A 20094-nucleotide genomic window follows, 5' to 3' on the forward strand; every position below is an offset into this window, starting at 1 on the left:
TACATATTCCCTTCATATGACTCAGGTCGTTTGTCTTCGAGGAAGGAAAGTAGTGAAAGAAACCCTTGAGAAAAGAGATGGAGGGGTAGCGTCTTCCTTTCGCCCCAACCTTCCCCCAACACTCAGGAGGCAAAGGCAGATGAAGCAGTGTTAATTTTCACCGTGCTGTCTCTCGAAGATGTGAGTGCTGGCTCACAGCCTTGCTCTGGGCATCTCTTGTACTTACAGCAAACCAATAACACACACACACACACACACACACACACACACACACACACACACACAATGTATATCTGCTGAGAAAGATGGATGGCCTCCAAAGCCCATGAGCTCCGTTAAAAGTCTCGGGTGGGACAGGATTGCTCTCCCTGTTTCTGAAGCTGTCCATACGATGGAGTGGGAGGGTACCGCTTAGCGTTCCTCAAAAGCAAAATGTTTTTCTCTAAGATAGACGTTGTTTATTTTTTAATGTTGTTTTTTGTTTGTTTTGGTGTGTGTGAGGAAGGTCTAGTTGTGTTCTTGTTTTCATTTATTTTTTTTTAACTTTTAAAATGTATTTATTTGTATTTTATGTTCATCGGTACATTGGCGTTCTGCCTACATGTGTGTCTGTGTGAGTGAAGACAGTTGTGAGCTGCCATGTGGGTGCTGGGAATTGAACCCAGTGAACCCAGGTACTTTTTTAAGAATAGTCAGTGTTCTTAACCACTGAGCCATCTCCTCAGCCCCTACGTTTTAGTTTTATTTTATGTGTATGGTCTTTTGCCTGCATGTATATCTGTATGCCTGATGGCCCTTGAGACCAGAAAGGGCAGTGGACCCCTGGGATTGGAGTTATAGGTCGTACAGACTAAACATGGCCAGCAGAAAAGACACAACCATGAGAGAAGACATGAGGGGGCGGGGCAAGGAGGGGCGGGGCAAGAGAGGAACCAGCCAAGAGAACCGAGAGAAAGAGAAAAGATCCAAGAGAGTGTGTGACTGTAATGATGGGGCTACATAGGAAAAGGAAGCTGGGGGAAGGGAAGCAGCCCCTATCTGGAGAGGTTTAGGTAGGGGATGGGGTGAGAAGAGCCCCAAGTGCTAGTGAGCCTGGAGGTCAATATGTGCTTCCATATGCTAATAGCCACCCATTTGTCCTGAGTTTCTTTGGGAACTGACACATATATGATGTATGTATGTATGTATGTATGTATGTATGTGCGTGTGTGTTTGTATATATGTGCACCATGTGGTTGTCTGATGCCCTCCAAGGCCTGAAGAGAATGTCAGATCCCCTGGACTGCAATTATAGACTCCAGTTGTGACTACTATGTGGGTGCTGGGAACCAAACCTGGGACCTCTGGAAGAGCAGCAAGAGCTCGGAACCACTGAGCCGGTCCAGTCCTTCCCCTCCTCCTTCTAAAGATTTTAGTTATTTATTTTATATATATGATTAGTACACTGTTTTTCAGACACACCAGCAGAGGGCATCGGATCCCATTACAGATGGTTGTGAGCCACCATGTGGTTGCTGGGAATTGAACTTAGAACCTCTGGAAGCACAGTCAGTGCTCTTAACCACTGAGCCATCTTTCCAGCACCCGCCCCCCCACTCTTCTTTTTTAAGAAACAGAAATAGATACAGTGTATGAAGCTGAAAAAAAAAAAAAAAAGAGGAGGAGAAGGAGGAGGAGAAGGAGGAGGAGAAGGAGGAGGAGGAGGAGGAAGAGAGTGGATTGAGGAACCCAAAGGAGATAGAGACTCTACAGGAAGACCATCAAAGTCAACTAACCTGGACCCCTGGAGGTTCCCAGAGATTGCACCACTACCAACCAAAGAGCAAGCATGGGCTAGACCTGGGCACCTACACATATGTAACAGATCTGCAGCTTGTTCTTCACATGGGTCCCCTAAAAACTGGAATGGGGGTAGACCCTGACTCTGTTGCCTGCCTGTGGATCCTGTCCCCCTAACTGGGCTGCCCTGTCTAGTCTCAGTGAGAGAGAATGCAGTGACTAGATATGCCAGGGTGGGTTGATAACTGGGGTGTGAGGAGGGACTCCCCCTTCTTTTAGGAGGGGGATGTGGTGGAGGGACTGGGAGGTACCAAGAGGAGGGCTGCAATCAGGATGTAAAGTAAATAAATAAATAAATAAATAAATAAATAAATAAATAAATAATGAGGAGGGGGAAAGCTGGCCAGGTTCAGTGGTTCATAGCTTTTACTCAGCTCCTGGGAGGCAGAGTCAAGCAGACCTCTGTGAGTCTGAGGCCAGCCTGGTCTACATAGTAAGTTCTAGGACAGTCAGAGCTAAGTAGTGTGATTCTGTTTCAAAATAAGTAAGTAAATAAATGAATAAATGAATGAATAAATAAATAAATAAGTAGAAAAGGAAAGCACTCCCAAGGATGGGGGTGAACTAGTTACCGGGAGACAGAATGCTCAAAAGCTCTAAGTGTTTTCAAGGACTGGGACTGTTGGCTCATTTGGTAGAGTGCTTGCCTGACATGCGCAAAGCCCTGGGTTGGACTTTCCAACAGTGCATAATAAAATCAGGGATGTTGGTATATTCCCTTGACCCAGCACTCAGGGAATGAAGGCCAAGACCAAGTTCAAAGCCTTCCTTGGCTATATTGTTATGTTTGAGGCCAGCCTGGGTTACAGGAGACATTGTTGCATTAAAACTATACAAGTAACGCTTTTTGCAATCATCGGTCAACATCTTTGAAACTGTGTAGACAAGGAAATAATAGATATGACGAATTACATATCATTTTTCTCTTTTGCTAAATTTAGTTCCTTAAGCATCAGTTCTAGTCTCTGGTTTAATAACAGTTATTAATAGATGCGATGTTATATTCTCAGGACTCTGCCTCGCCACAGTGTGCTAGCCTGTGGCGAGGGGATGAGTAGAGTGTAACGGAGAGAAGCCGTCTCCTGTAACTGGGCTTCTGGACCTTTTTCTGATTGACAAGAACCTGCTCTTCACATGAGTCATTACGGAGGAGTCCCCTGCCCCCTCTCTGGGCAATCCAACAAAATGACTCAGGCCTTTGCGTTTGTTCCCTTAACTGCAAAATAAGGGGATTATACTCTCCCCTGAGGAGGCTGGCAGAAACTGCAAGGCTAAGCCCTGGCCACAGAGCTTCTCATCCAAGGGTCCTGATGAACTTCAGAAACTGAGGATATGCACCGTCATTGCAGGATTTCGGCTTAGTTATACAAGCTGGCCATGAAGTGTTGCTAGGTAACCACATCCCATGTTAAAGGTCAAAGTTGACACACAAAGCAGAGTTGGTAAGGAGAGATCGGGCATCATCGAAACCTTATGGACAGAATCCTGTATTTGTGCTTCCTGTTTCTCACGGTGGTGCTAACTATGTCCTGCAAAAACTCAGAAACTAAACTCATACACTTGTGCAGAGATGAAGTACCCTAGGGGAGTCAGCCAGCAGAACAGCACCAGCAGGGAGCTCTACAGACCAACTATATAGTCTTTCACTCTCTATCTCTTGGAGAACACATTCCTCCTCACTCGAACTGGAAACACACAAGCAAAGGGAATTCTAGAAAACATGGCTCAGTCTACAACAGGGACGCATTGCCAAACTGTCACACTACGGTGGACGCATTTCCCGACCTCCCCAAATAGATTTCAATGTCTGTGACTTCCACACATCCCACTCAGACACTGCTCCTAACTTGCACTGTGATGGGATTCCGAGATAGCCTCTTGGGAAGGAGCTCTCTTCTGAGTGTGTTAGTGTGTTAGTGCCCTACAAAGTTAGCTGTGTAATGCACCCAGCCTAGGGTGGCTTTGTCATACCTGTCTATGTGTGGAGACAGACTATGCGTGTAAGTAGTTCACCACCTTCAAACAGAATGGTTCATATTCTAGTCCGAAATGTCTGGAGCTGAGTTACATACTGCCTTGAGACTCACCTCAAATATAGGATAGATATGTTTTGGGTTTGGTTTTGTTTTGTTTGTTGTTGGTTTTTTGTTTGTGTTTTTGAGACAGGATCTTGTTATGTACACATGGCTGTCCCAGAACTCACCAAGTAGACCTGATGTCTTATTTTTAAATAACTGAATATTCAATAAGAAAACAGTGTATTACCACCTAGAATGAACTGAGGACCAGCCATTGTCACAAAATCGAGAGAGAGAGAGAGAGAGAGAGAGAGAGAGAGAGAGAGAGAGAGAGAGATTCATCCTGATGAACTCTCCCAGACAAGTGAGCACCAAGTCAGCAGCTGCCACAAGTGGCTCTTGCAAACTTGTTTTGATTTTTCACTAGGAAATAAGGAACCAAATTCCAAGGTCCAATGAGTCCAAGCTGAGTTAACAACGGAGCAAGCGAGGGCAAAGTTAAACCAAGCTGCTGACTGCGGGCCGCCCTTGATCTAAAGGTTGGCGAAAGAATTTTCAATTTTCTCTGAACGACCTCTCCAAAGAAACTGAAACTAAATCAGAAGCAGCACTTTAGTGCTTCAGTTGTGTCGGGGGGAGGGTGCCTGAAGGAGGGCATCCCCACCTCCTCGGTTCCCACTTACAGGGAGAAGCTGCAGGGAGGCAGCTAGGAAGCCCTGCAGCCTATGTGCTGTGGCTTGGGGGCTGGACCTTACTGAGGCCCTCCCCACAACCTCTCTCCTTCCCTCCCTACCTCACTCACATATTTACTCGAGGGAAGTAGCTGCCATGTGTCCCAGTGGAAGGCCTTATGTTGACACAGAATGTGTTTAACTGCGACCCCAGCAAGCACCTTCATGAGAGATGCTGAGTCAGCATCGCCCAGCCAAGCCATTTCCTGAACAAGTCACAAACTATGCAACAATAAGCTAAGTTTATTGTTTTAACCCACTAAGATTATGGCTAAATTTTGTGATTACTGGTACCTGAAGTAGGCGTTGCTTTTACAAAACCTCACATGTGGAAGAGGCTTTGGAACTGAAAAAAAAAAAAAGACTTTGTTGAGAGTGGCTGAAAGCCTTGGACAGCCAGGTTTCCGGTGCTTGCAAGAAACCAAGGTAAAGACCTGATCTTCTGGAGCCTGGCAGAACGCAGCTTAGTGCTGTCCACTGCAGCCACGGGGAGAGAAGCAGCTGATCTGGGTTCTTAGTGGGGACATTTCAAATCAGAATGTCGGGGTTTGCCAATTTCCTCCAGTTGCTTCAAGATGCTAATGGGGACACTGGCACAATACCTGGGGAGACATGAACAAATGCTTCTTCACCCCAAAAAGAAAACCAACGATAGACCAAAATGGCCTATCACCAAAGTCCTCTGGAAACAAGTTTATTGGGTGAGGGTTTTTGTATAAGGTCAGAAATAACTCAAAAGCATCAAAAGCCCACCCAGGCATGAGTAAGAAACAGATCAACGGGCTGCAGAGTCTCTGACAGGTAGCTAGTCGTGTCTGAGTCTCTTCAGCAGCCTTTACTGCTTATCTGACCTTGGGGTGGGGTGGGGGCATCTTGTGATATGATCAGTTTCAGAGACTTCCTGGGAGTTTTGAATTGTTTACTTCGAGGAGTCTAAAGGGCCTTCTGTAGAAGTTCTCCGGTCTTAACCGAGGAGTCTGCTGAATATCAGGAGCTGGGTCTGGGTGGCTGTGGACATTGGCAGCCTTCTCAGAAGCAAACTAGTCTGCCTGAGTGTGAAGTGGTTTCCAAGCAAAGACTAGATGCAGAGGTCTGTCAGGAACGCTGTCACCAAGAGATCTGTAGGCATGACCAGAAAACATGCATTTTTAAGATTTCAGGAGCAGGGAAAATAGCTCTGTAAGTAAAATGCCTGCTGTGCAAGCCAAGGACCAGAGTTCAGATCTGAAAGATTCTGATGGACAATCTAGGCATAAGAGCCAGCCTGTACCTCCAGCCTTGTGGGAAGGCAGGCAGAGCCAGCATAGCTGAACTGAGTTCCAGGTTCTGTGGAAGGTCCTGTCTTAGTTAGGGTTTTATTGTTGTGAAGAGACACCATGACCAAGGCAACTCTTATATCACCCTGTTGGGAAGCCTGGCAGCATGCAGGCAGACATGGTGTTGGAGAGGCAGCTACATCTGGGTCCACAGGAAGCAGGAAGAGAACCGAGACACACTGGGTCCTCAAAGCCCACCCACTAATAACACCCTTCTTCCAACCAAGCCACATATACTCCAATGAGGCCACACCCTCATCATAGTGCCACTCCCTATGGACCTGTGGGGGCCATTTTTATTCAAACCACCACAGACCCAATCTTAAAAAATAAAGGTGAAGAGTGATCAAGGCAAGATTTTCCCTCCCTTCATCCTTTATCAATCCACAGGCTCCAAGAGAGGCCAGTACCAAGAAGCCTCATGATGAAGAACTGAAGCTCTTAGCAAAGGCTAGCACAGAATCAAGGATTCTCTCCAATTAACCACGTGGCTGTCCATTTGAACACAGATACTGGAACCTCAGTACAGCGCCAGATGATTGTAACCCTGGATATGTATTGATATTAACTTCCTGAGAGACTCTGAGCCAGAGCCACTGAGTCACTAAGCTCAGAGGCCTGCCACTTAGAAGGGATCTGAACTTCTAAATGTTGTGTGAGTAGCATGCATTTGTTGAGAGCAGGCTCTGTCTCTAAGCAGCCCATGCTGACATTGAACCTGCAGCCTTTCTGCAGCACTGTCCCGAGAGCTCAGCATAGTCATGAGCATCACACCTGGCTGTGGGCTGTGGGCTGAGCCACTCAGTGTTTGGTTGCCTGTTTCTGATGTTGTCAGCCTGCTCTGACCTGGACCGTGCCCCTCAGAGCTGGCTGACTCCTACAGACTGTGTTCCTTTCATCTGCAAGTGAGCCAGTCCTGAATCAGAGCTCAGGGCTCTGGACTCCCACACTCAGGACACTGGACGGCTTTTCACTCCAGGGTCAGGTGTGAGACATCCAGAGATAGCCCTTTCTCCTGGGCTATCAGATATTACCCTGAATGTCCAATCCCACCCTGCTTTGCCCACTTCTTCCCATGGAAACTACAAGAAAGGCTTTCACGAGAGACTTTATATTAGATAAAGATATTCAGAAAATCAATAAGATACCCTAAAATTTTTAATTGGAAAAAACTTTAAAAATGCACAAATTTCTAGACTCACATAACCTACGTAAATCAAAGCATATGTGATAAATAAGTTAGATGGTTTTATGATGAGCAGTGATGTCAGAGCAGTGACAAAGATTCTGTTGAAAAAAAAAAAAAAAAAAGCCCAGACTTTGGAGGATAAACTGCTCAATTCTACCAGACTTTTAAAGTACTAATATCAAATGTTTCTCAAACTACTCCATAAACTAGAAGCAGAAAGAATACTACCATACTGTATGCAATGCCAGATTTGCCCTAACATTAAAACAAAATGCAGATACACAGTGAGACAGATACACACACACACACACACACACACACACACACACACACATGCACACAATTACAAGCAAGCCTCTCTGGTGAACACAAATGCAAACATTTCCAGTAACATTGCAAGTAAACACATGCACGCTGAATTCAAGAACACATCAAAAGATCGTCCATCGTGTTCAAGGTGGCTTCATTCCTGTGATCTAGAGATGGTTGAGCACAATCAAATCAATAATGATATTCACCCCACAAATAAGCTCAAGACAGGAATCACACTACTATCCCAAAAATGCAGAAAGGACTTTTGAAACAAAACAAAAAATCCCCTTAATCTAGAGTCCTGACAAAAATTTGGAATAGGACCATGTCTCAACATAATAATGGCTTATTATGATGAACCCACACCCCAATTATATAAATGGGGAAAATCAAAGGATTTCCACCAAAATCAGGAACAGACAAAGGCGCCCGCCCACTTCTCCACTCATGTGCAACACAGTACTTGAACTTCTTAGCTAGAACAACAATACTGGAAGGGAGCACAAGGGAGACAAAGACAAAACAGAAAGGAAACGTCTTTATGTGCAGACGAGACAAAAGAGACTAATGACCCCACTAGAATATTCCTAGATCTGGCTAACACTTTCAGCGAAGCATATGAAGCATACAAAAACAACACAAAAAGCCGTAGGCTTCCTATATACCACTATCTTAGTTAGGGTTTACTGCTGTAAACAGCCACCATGACCAACTCTTATAAGAACAATATTTAACTGTGTCTGGCTTACAGGTTCAGAGGTTCAGTCCAGCATCACCAAGGTGGGAGCATGGCAGCATCCAGGCAGGCATGGTGCAGGAGGAGCTGAGAGTTCTGTCTTCATCTGAAGGCTGCTAGCAGAATACTGAGTTCCAGGCAGCTAAGATGAGAGTCTTAAAGCCACACACACAGTGACACACCTACTCCAACAAGGCCACACCTACTACATAGTGTCACTCCCTGGGCCAAGAATATTCAAACCATTACAACCAGTAACAAAAATAATCTAAGAAATTCTTAGGAAATAATCAGTGAATCAGGGCCAGCAATGTGGTTCAGTGAGTGAATGCAGCTGCTGCCAAGCCCGACAGCCTGAGCTCAAGCCCCAGGACTCAGATGTGACAAGAAAACGGAACTGACTCCGGAGAGTTATCATATGGCCTTTACATGCACATTGTGATAGCCATGTTCATGCATGTGTTTCTGTGTGTGTGTGACACATGCACGCACACACACAGAGACAAGAATAATTTTAAAATAAATGATTCAGTGAAGCCATTAAAGCATCCGCATTCACAATCGTTTCAAAAATAACAGTAACAAAACCACTTTGAAATAAACCTAAATCAGAAAATGAACAACCTCTACAGTGAGAGAATTAAAACACTGAAGAAAGAAATCAAAGAAAATCTTAGGAGACGGAAAGACCTCCCGTCTTCACTTACGCTGTGTGACAAAACTTTTTAAAGGAGCTTCTACCTACATATTCATTCACCTCAGATACAGGGAGCCCATGACAGACCAACGTACGTGTTGTGGTAAATACTATTTAGTTTTCTACCCCACTTCAGTTCATGTAGTTCCTAATTAAAATACACAAAACCTTTATATTTACAGTAAGTCTTAAAGCATTAGTGCTGGGTAGATGTCAACCCTCTATGCTGTTTTGTTCACTTCCCTGTCAATAACCCAGAGATATCACTTGCCATGTTCCACCTGGGCCATTCCTAATCCAAAAACCAGGCCCTCATGCCCATCTGCTCACGATCCACCCACCCCATGGCAACTCCTTCCCTTCCTGTCTTTGCTTCTTGGAGACCCTAATCCCCTCTTCCCCCAACCATCAGCTCCGCCTACCTCTCTTCTGCCCAGCTACAGGCTGCAGGCACTTGTTAACCAATTATGGAAAACTTGGGGGGGGGGGGAGCAAGTTTTACACAACAAAAGCTGGTTTATGTGAGGACCTGCTCATCTTGAAGCAACTGGATCTTGGGGTGCAGAATGTAGCATCTGAATACAAGCAGCACCAGACTAACCTCCTACAAATATGGGTACCACCAAAGTCTAACTTGCTGAACCAATGACTTTTATTGGGGTTACTTACAGTAATGAGTGACGTGTTGCTTACAGGAACAGCAGTGAATCAAAGCCAGCGGCATCGCAAAAGCTTGGACTTGTTTGGTTTTTTTGTTTTTGGCAGCTTTCTGGTGTTAGTCTTTTTGGTAGCTTAGCTCTTCTTATTGTTTACTTTGGCCGAGAGAGGCCTAGATTCTGATCAGTTTTAGGAACTTCCTGAATGTGGTTCCGAGTTCCGCCTCTCTCCCAGGATGTCGGGTATGTGGGCAAGTCGAGTATGGAATGGGTGGGGTCTGCTGTCTGCCTCTTCCCTCCAGGGCATCCAAGGCCATTGCCTGCCTGGAGGGAGTTAAAGGGAGAGACGAATGTTGTGATTCCCAGTCTTCTGTTTTCTCCCTCAGGCGATGCTGCCGACTGGTCAGGTTGGGAGCCAGTGCTGGGGAGGGCAGGGAAAGAGAAGACCTTGTCAGAGAATCTGACAAGCTTTATGGCTCTTTTAGGCAAAGGCCTTCTCCGACAATCTTTAATGAAGCAGTTCTTTGAGACAATCTTAGCTTGTTCATATTTCTTTATTTGGGGTGGGTTTGAATGCATACACTTTATTTCAGGGTGAACCAAGGGCTGTATAGTTTTGGAGACTATACAGAGTAGGTAGGAAAAGGTCATTGGTAGAAAGCTAAGGTACTGAGACGCCTCATTAACATGAAGATGTCCGAGGCAGGCACAGAAACACGGAGAGAGCTAGTACCACTCCTGCTGCTCTCAAATTTTGGGATCTCCTTTTTGTTTAAGGAGTTTTGCTGTAGGAAGGGATGTTTTAATCTTGGGGGAAATTGTTACACAGTAGTGGAGTAAGAGAATTAATATTATGCAAATGCCTATATTACCAAAACAATCTACACGTTCAATGCAGTCTCCATTGAAATTGCAACGACTCTTGTTGCATTCTCTAATGCAGAACAAGATTACATCTGAGGAAGCCAGGGCTACACAGAGAAACCCTGTCTCGAAAAACCAAAAAAAAAAAAAAAGATTACATCTGAGGAGTCTCCGCTGAGGTCTCCAATGATGGTTACCCTTGCACACAATCTTCCCTTCTCTCCTTCTAGGAACCTCAGGTGTTCAGTGGATAAAGGATGCATGGGGGGTTTTCTTCGAAATGCTGTCAGGGAGGCTAGAAAGTTCTGGAATTTATGGGTTTTCTTAGGGTTGCTGGTCTTTCTCCTGTACACCAACTTCTGATTTGCTCTGCTTTCCCCAAATGTCTGCAACATCTACCATGTGTCTTCTCCACAAGGATGAGAAGGCATCACCCTACGGAAGACGCCCTTGTCACATGGTCACCTTTCTCTTCAGGAGTGGGCGTTCCCAGAGGTCCAGACGGAGCACTTGTCAGGAGTGGTGGATGGAGCAGGGCAGTATCCAAGGACGGCAACCTGAGTCTTTACCCTTGAATTTGAGAGACCTACCCCAAATGGGAGCCCAAATTATCTTATTATATTTTGCTACTCTTAGGTTTAAAAAAAAAACTTTAAAACTATCAAAAAGTCAAACATTAGGCCGATAAATAACTGTATTGAAGGGACTCAATACACATGAAAGCACAGCAAACATGGCTCTGGCAGGCCCTGCCCTTCTCTCTGATTCCCTCTGCCTTGTTAAAAACCATTCGATTGCATTCCTAAAGCTAGATCCCAAAGTCTGTTTGCTTATTTGGTTACTTCCTCCTCCTGAGGGAGAGCCTACCAAGGCCCAGCTATCAATGTATTGAAGTCCAGCAATCAAAAGCCCCCTTTAGCTCACCTAATTAATATGCCCAATTAAAATTAAACACCCCCTCCTAACACAGGGTTTCCTCTTTTACCTTTAAAAACCACCATTTTCTTATGTCTGTCTCCTGTAGTAGGTCGGCCTGATGCTGCTTGTATTCTAACGCTAAACTGGTTCCTCAAGACCTGCTTCCCTCAGAGATGAGAGAGTCCACACGTAGACCCAATTGACTGACACTATGTGACCTTGTCTCCAAGTTATTTCTGATTGGTGAATAAAGATGCTGACAGCCAGTAGCTGAGCAGAAGAGACATAGGTGGGGTTTAATGTTCCCGGGTTTGGGGAAGGAGGAGAAGAAGGTAAATGAAGGAAGCCATCACGAGGGGAGAGGGACCATGAGCACATGGCCAGGAAGAACAGCAAGTATCTGGGGTACACTGCTGTGAGGTAGCCAGGACGGAAGAGTAGATTAGGGGTTATCCCTCAGTACTTGTCAAAGCCAAATAAAATAACCATAAGCTAGTTGGGGATAAGCTAAAATTGGTGACACTACAATCTCCTCTCTATTCAGAGGCAGTCCCTTGTCCTCCTTTGGGACAAATAACTCTTCCTCTCTCTCCCTCGTTCCCTTCCCCTTCTCCCTCATCCTCTATCTCCTGTCTTTGTTTCTTATTTTCTGACCTTTGTTCCCCTGTAGAAAAGAAATCTCCTTTGTGTTGAGAACTTAGTCTTGGGGGTCCTGAGCAGACGCTGTTCCCTTACTTGTATGCTCTCTGCTGGAAGTTAAGAAGTACTAGTTTTTCTTCTCTTTCCTTTTTTTTTTTTTTTATTTTTTCTTAACATGTTTGAGTGTCAATTGAAGACATTATAACATTTTACCCCTAAGTCAATTGTCTTCAGAGTTCTTCTAGCTTTAGAAAACCCAAAATCCAATTAAGTGCCACAGACACATTCTTATAATAAGTCTCCTTTTGTGGGGAGTTGGGTTTCAAGACAGGATTTCTCTGTGCAGTCCTAGCTGTCCTGGAACTAACTCTGTAGACCAGGCTGCTTTACAGAGACTCACCTACCTCTGCCTTCCAAGTTCTGGGACTAAAGGCATGGGTGACCACCACCCAGCCTAGTAGTGACTTTTAACATCTCCCATAAATAGGTACTGCTGGAGAGATGGCTTGGTGGCCAAGAACACTTGGTGCTCTGGCAAAGGGCCCAGGTTTGATTTCCAACACCCACACAAGGGGCTCACTCCATCTGTAACTCTAGCTCCTGGGGTTCTAACACCTGGCCTCCCTGGGTATCCACATGTACGTGGTGCACGTACAGACAAGCAAGTAAACATACACACACATAAATAAAAATAAGTTAAACATTTTTTTAAAAAAATCTATCCATAAATATTTTGATTCTTCCATAGAAAGACGGCTCAGCACCTTAAATGTGGGCTGAACTTAGTTAAGGCAAAGCAGCAGCGTATGCCTTCTAGAGGAAGTCACAGGAAACACTGTGGCTTTCCCCTTGCTTCTCCTCAGAAAGATTGAGTAGTGTCTACTGTTTCTTTACGCCCTGGAGCATAGATGCCACTCTGTTATGGTAAGGTCACTACCTGTAATCCCACGATAAATTCCACGTAATCTAGGTAGAAAAAGTATTGGGCACACATAACTCTCTAGACAGTGTAGCTTAATAGCACATTATACTACAGAGTAGTGAGTTTTCTTTCCCTCATGACGGTAGGCTGCCTAAAAGTAGAAGCCTAAAAGCTTCTACTATTTGCTGCCACTGGCCAACATCTCAGGGTACTATATTTTCTATCACTAGGCTGGCTCTTTGGTTTGGGTCTGAGAGAAAAAGAGTTACTTTGCTAAAGTAGGACTGGAATGGCCACGTGTGAACGTAAGTGCTTTCCACATCTACAAGATGGGAAAGAGATGAAATGTAGGTCTGGAGTCCTGGTGGGACCTTCCCTCATTACCTCTGGGTGAGAGAAGACATTGAAACAGGCACAGAGGTAAGGAGGGAAGGTCCCACCAGGACTCCAGACCTGCATTTCATCTCTTTCCCATCTTGAGGTTCAGATATTTTATTTTGAGACAAGATCTTATTATGTAACCCAGGCTAGCCTTGAACTCATGATCCTTCTGTCTCAGCCTCTGTGTCTGTGTGCTGAGTTTACAGGTGTAAACCATCAAGTCCAGCTCTAGTTCCTTTCTCAGACTTCAATTCTCGTAGCTAGCTTCCTTAAGACAAGTGTTCCTTTCAAGCTTAAAACTGTCATTAGCTTTCCATACTGACAACTCAAGCATCTCAATACACATTCCATGAAGTAGGTCCTGTATATCTCATGTGAATATGACCACCTTACCAAACGTCCACAATTTGGAGGCTCAAGACAACAAGAATGTGTTCATTCACAGTTTTGAAGATATAGGCTGTGCAATGCATCTTGGGGGAGGTTTCTTCCCTGTATCTTCCTGTTTCTGGGGCCGCAAGTGTTCCCTGGCTGTAACGGCATCACTTCAGTTTCTGCTCCATCTGCATGATGGCTTTTCTGTGTCTGAGTCTTCTCTGCCATCTCTTACAACGACACATTGAATTTAAACATGGAACATTAGTCCGAAAAGATCCTTGATTACATCTATAAAAAGATTACATAGATCCTACGTGATAGGACATAGCCCCATGTCACATAGGCTCCTCACCAGGCCTTGGCCAGTGGAACGACCTCATCAATGGATGGAAGCATGTGTGGCTTCCAGTTTTCACTCAGATCTTATTTTAAATAAAAGTTACCTACAGTCTGACAAAGCAAGAGAATGTAAGATACCAATGAGCTTAACCTTCCTCCATGTTGAGGGGCATGAGTTCTTCTTATTCTAAGACCACTGTCAGAGCAAGAGGTATATAAGGACTTTAATTGTGAGCCACATGGCACACCCTCTGTAAGTCACAGAAGCATCAGTGTTGTGGAAGGTACTCTACAGGGCTGTCAGACAGCAAGAAGATCCATGCTCTATCTCCGAAGTACCAGGATTCGTAAGTGCTCCAAGCGCCCAGCCTCAGCAGCTCAATGATGGGAGACAGTGAGCCACCATTTCTTGGGAGCAGGTATCTCTTAGTTGAGAATCCTTATCTCTAGTGAAATCTTATAAGAATGAAACCGTAATCTTACTGGAATTCTGTTTAGTGGGGTATATACATATTTTATGTTCTTTAGATAGTTAGAGGATGTTAGCTTATAGGAAGATCAGGTATTTAATACCAATATAAAGTACAGCCTAGTAGTGGTTTTATCCTTGTGACGTAAGGATGAATGTTTATAAATTTTAAGTTTATTGTAGTGCTTACCAGAGAACTTGAGTGGTGCAGCCTCTCAATGTTCTAGATTTCTCATGGTTACTAGGATTCAGGGATGCTTATTAGCATATTGCTGCCAAAGCAAAGCACAGGAATATTTTGCTGTTAATTATAATGATGCACATAGTTTAAGAGAAAACTGCAGGCACATTAACTCTGATGAATATGGCATCTGTAGAAGAGAACAAGCGGGTTTTGGTCACAATGATCCACAAAGGCTTCCAGGGCATTGTAGCCACTGTGGAAAGGGCCAACACTGGTCTAAGGATTGTCAGTCCAAGACAGACATTCGAGGTAACCTCTTGCCATCCGGAAATGAACAGAGGGGCCCACCAGTTTGAGGCTCCACAGCGAACAATGTGAACCGTGTTCCTTTGGTCAGCCAGGCAGTACCCAGCAGGCAAGAAAATCAGAACCAAGTATTTCTGCTCTTACACATGCCGCAGAAGGAAGTGTAGCTTTGGATTTGGCCACAGATATCCCTCTTCCGTTATCTCCAAAAGTTGAATGTTAAAAGTTAACCACTGGTGTGTATGGTCCTTTACCGTCGGGGGTCGGGGGGAGTAGGAATAATCTTGGGAAGAAGTGGATTAACTTCTCAAGGATTTTCTGTGCATCCAGGTATAATAGATGAGGATAGCAAGGAAGAAATAAAAGTCATGGCATACATGACAAAGGAGATGCAAATTGATGCAGGGGATAAAATTGCTCAATTGTTTGTTTGTTTGTTTTTTTTTCATCAAGGACAAGGCTGCTCCAGTAGAAAGAACAGGAGGTTTTGGGAGTATTAGAAGATATGTGTTCTGTCAAACAGTGCTTAGAGATCAGAGACGCAAGTGAGTGGTACAAATGAATGGTGTTAACATAAAACGTTTGGTGATGTTGGAGTTGATGCTAGTATACTTTCCCAAAAGTCTTGACAGCCAGATTGGATACTTCAGAACATTCATACACAATTTATAGGGATTGGTAAATTATCAGGAGTAAGACAATGTGTCTAATGAGTTAACTGTATGGGGCCAGAACAGCAAATAGAGAAGTTAAGACCTTATGTAGCTGACATGCTCATAACTTTATGGAGAAGAGATCTTTTACAACAACGGGGTCCTCAAATTAATATTTCCACAATTCCAGGGACAGCAAATGGCCAAATTAGGGGTGATATGGTAGATGCTCCAGGGCAAGTTATTAATATGGGTGATGAAGAACAATCACAAACTATGCCCATTGTCCAAACACAGGACATCACAGGAATTGAGTTTCCAAATTGGAAAAAGGGACCACTTCTGTGCACCTGTGAAAAACAACACACCTATTGTCTCTTCCTCTTCTTGTAAAGACAGCGGTCCTGATGTAGGAAGACTTCAGCCTGTGACCTCATTTCACCCCCATCCCTCAAGCCTCTACCTTCAAATTCAGGCTCAGTGAAGTACTTCAACATTTGAGGTCAGAGGAGAGCCACAATCCAAACAGCACTATCTGGCCATCCTACTGAACAGCAATATGCAGGTGGAAGCCAAACAAACCCTATCCTCCCCAACTTGCTTTTTGGTCATGGTGTTTTGTCACAGCAATAGAAACCCTAATGAAGACACGTTGGTACCAGGATTGTGGGATATTGCTATGCCAGATGTGACCATGTGTTGGGGTGGAATGAGGAAGGACTTTGGAACTTTGGTCTAGAAAAGCCATTGAGTGTTGAGAGTTCAGTAGAATGTTCTGTAGGGGCATTCTTACCTCAAGATAAGAATGTTGAGGTGGCCGGTGAGATGGCTTGATAGTTAAGACCACTGGCTGTTCTTCCAGAGGTCTTGAGTTCAATTCCCAGCACCCACACGCCAGCTTTCTACTTGTCTATAACTATAGTCCCATGTGGTCCTGTACTTTCTTCTGGTATGAAAATGTACATACAGACAAAATCTCCATATACATATGTAAATAAATCATTTTTTAAAAAATGTTGAGAGCAGTGCAAAAGATGGAGGCCTGGCTTGTGGAGTTCCGAAGGAAGTGTAAAGACTCTATTAGGACAGTTTTCTATTTTGAACTGAGATTTTGTCATTCTGGTGAGCTGGGACTGAAGATTCGGCTGTGACAAACAAGAGATCAGCAACCCTGAAGTGAAGCCTCTGTGCTACAAGGACAATAGACGCTGCTTAGCTGGAGCTAAGAAATAAGTGGTGATTGAGAAGAGACCAGCATCACTGGGGTGAAATCTTCTGGAAAGTGTTTGCTGGGAGCCAGCACACACAAGTTGGGTTCCAGAAGCAGCTGAGGTTGTATCTCATGCTAGCAGCCAACTTGGAAATATAACAGCTACCCAGGTGGTACTGCTTTTGAAGGCATGAGGGGTCATGGAGAACAGCTGAGGCCAGGAGAGGCCATTGGTGAAAGTTGCAGCCCAGTTGCAGCAGAAGACCCCTTGCATTTTGTGGATACCCATGACCATGGGACAAACATCAAGAACAGCAGCGGCAGTGGAGTAGAATCAGCCAGAGTCTAGAAGACAAGCTGTGTGTGTTGGGGAGAGCAGAGCTGGAGAAGTGACCGAGCTCCTTGGAGGAGCCCAGAAGATCGTGAGTGGATCCCAGACAACTGGACAGTATTTATACTGTTGGAGTTTGATTTGGCTTGGTTCAGGTTGTGACTGTGCCCTCGTTCTTCACTCCTGAAGAAGGTATTTCATTTATTTTTGATTTTTACAAAAGCCAACCGCTTTGAACTTTTAAAAGAGATTATGGGCTTTTAGAGAGATTGATTATATAGGGACTGAAATTTTAATGTGTTTGAATTTGTAAAGACCAGGACTTTGAAAGTTATTTATGTTTTTAATGTGAGATCTTGGGGATGAATAAGAAAGGAAGGGTTGTGGCTAAATAGTGATGTGTTTGTGTATTAAGTTGACAGGGAGTCAGTTGTGCTGGCTAGTCTTGTGTCAACCTGACACAAGCTGAGTCATCAAAGAGGAAGGAGCCTCAGTTGAGGAAATACCTCCATTAGATCCAGCTGTAAAGGCATTTTCTCAATTCATGATTCGTGGGGGAGAGCCCAGGCCATTGTGAGCGGTGCCATCCCTGGGCTGGTAGTCCTTGGTTCTACAAGAAGGCAGGCTGAGCGAGCCATGAGGAGCAATTAAGTCTGCAGCACTCTTGAGCTTCTGTATCAGCTCCTGTTTTCAGTTCCACACCCTGCTTGAGTTCCTGTTCTAACTTCCTTTGACAAGCTTCCATATGGAAGTGTAAGCTGAATAAACCCTTTTCTCCCCGCCCTGCTTGTTGGTCACGATGTTTTGCCAAAGCAATAGAAACCCCGACTAAGACAGTTGTGTTTTTCTACAAAGCCCCCGATACTAACAGAATGAAATTTGACACTTTATCACACACAGTTGTCCAGCTGATCCCAGTGCTAAACTTTGTATAGTCTGTAGCCTCCCACAGCTTACGTAGTACAAGCGGCCACACCTAGCTATTTTTCAAATGAGAAGGACAATGACTGCATCTCTTCTTTCATATGTAGAAAAATATATTACACGCCATAAAGGGAACTATTGAATGACAGGCAGAGGGGGGACCAGAAGGCTGGAGGTGTATATATGTAATGTGTAGGTGATATGATAAAAATGTTTGTACAAAACTGTCATAAGGAAAATCAAGTATAGGGACACACACATGTAATCTCAGAGTGTGGAGGTTGAGGCAGGAGAATCAGGGGTACAAGGTCATTCTCAGCTACATAATGAGTTAGAGGACAACCTGAGCCACATGACTTATATCAAAATAAATTTAATAATGAAACTCACCAGTCTTTTTATAATCAATGTACACTTTTAAAAAAGGCTTAATTTAAAAGTGCATCCTTATTTAGCACTCCCCAAAACTACTAAGGAAAAGCCTTGAGATATAAAGCCACAAATTATAAATGGTGGTTTAATATTTCTGCTGACACAATAGCTTTGAATAAAAACATTGGAATTTTATGAATCAAAATGAAGAGAGGTTTATAATAGCTCTATTTATAACCATGCCAAATCAGAACCGATTTTAACATGTAATGAACGGATCAACAAACTGTTGTACGTCTGCATGATGAAATGCTTCTTAGACATAAAAGGAAACGAGTTATTCACACAGTCTAAATCATGAGTAGATGGGTGACAGAATCAGTCTCAAAGAGCCTTACCTGTTCCATTTCTAGTGTTCTGAAAGCTAAAACTAGGGAGAGCCATTGTGATGTAACTCATTTGCTACAGTGTAATGGGTGTAACCCATTTGCTACAACTTAATGGGTGTAACTCCTTTGCTACACTGTAATGGGTTTAACTCGTTTGCTACAACGTAATGAGTGTAATGTATGAATGAAGCCCTGCGTTGGATTCCCAGAACTGCATATATAGGCATAATTACTTATACCTGTAATCCCAGAGGTGTAATCTTCAAGAGGTGGTGGAGGCAGGAAGATTGGAAGTTTAAGATCATCCTCTGTGGTGAATTTGAGATCAGCTTGAGCCAAAATACAAGGGAACCCCATGAAAGAAAAGAAATGTGTGTTTCTTCTTCTTCTTCTTCTTCTTCTTCTTCTTCTTCTTCTTCTTCTTCTTCTTCTTCTTCTTCTTCTTCTTCTTCCTCTTCCTCTTCCTCCTCCTCCTCCTTCTCCTCCTTCTCCTCCTCCTCCTCCTTCTTCTCTCTCTCTTCTTTCTTCCTTCTTTTCTTCCTTCCTTTCTTCCTTCATTCCCTTCTTCCTTTTTAAGATATTGTTTCACTATGTAGCCCTGGCTGTCCTAGAAGACACTCTGAAGACCAGGCTGGACTCAAATTCATGCCTGCCTTTGTCTCCTGCATGCTGAGATTCACGGTGTACATCACCATGCCTGGCTATGTGTTTCTTTTTCAATAAAGCAGCACAGGGCTAGAGAAATGGCTCAGCAGTTAAGAGCACAGACTGCTCTTCCAGGGGTCCTGAGTTCAATTCCCAGCAACCACATGGTGGCTCACAACCATCTGTAGTAGGATCCGATGCAGTCTTCTGGTGCGTCTGAAGCCAGTGTATTTATTATATATATTAAATAAATAAATCTTTAAAAAATTAAAAAAAAAATAAAGCAGCACAGTTTGTCCCAAAATCTTGACCTGGAAAAAGAGTAAAACTGTTTAAACTGCTGCAGGAAATATCATGCTATCAGGGAGTGAGAATGGGAAAGGGGGAAGTATTTCCTTACGGAAACAGTCTGTATCTAGTGTGCAGACAGCAGCTGAGGGAAAGTGCTCTAGTCTGGAAACAAAAGGAGCAGGGAGGAAGGGTTTAACTTTCCTAATGCAGAAAGCCAAGGTCAAAGTGAGTGGAGCCACACTCCTTGGATTACAGATAAGAGCAGAAGAAGGAGCAAGCATTCGTTCATTCATTAACAGTGTTGTTTCCCCCTAACAAGCCCCTTAGCTCTGTCCTAAAATTTCACAGTGTACACATTGTTCTATTTAGGGTGAAAAGCTAAGTT

The sequence above is a fragment of the Arvicanthis niloticus genome, chromosome 19 (assembly GCF_011762505.2).
Source record: "Arvicanthis niloticus isolate mArvNil1 chromosome 19, mArvNil1.pat.X, whole genome shotgun sequence".
Classification (NCBI taxonomy): Eukaryota; Metazoa; Chordata; class Mammalia; order Rodentia; family Muridae; genus Arvicanthis; species Arvicanthis niloticus.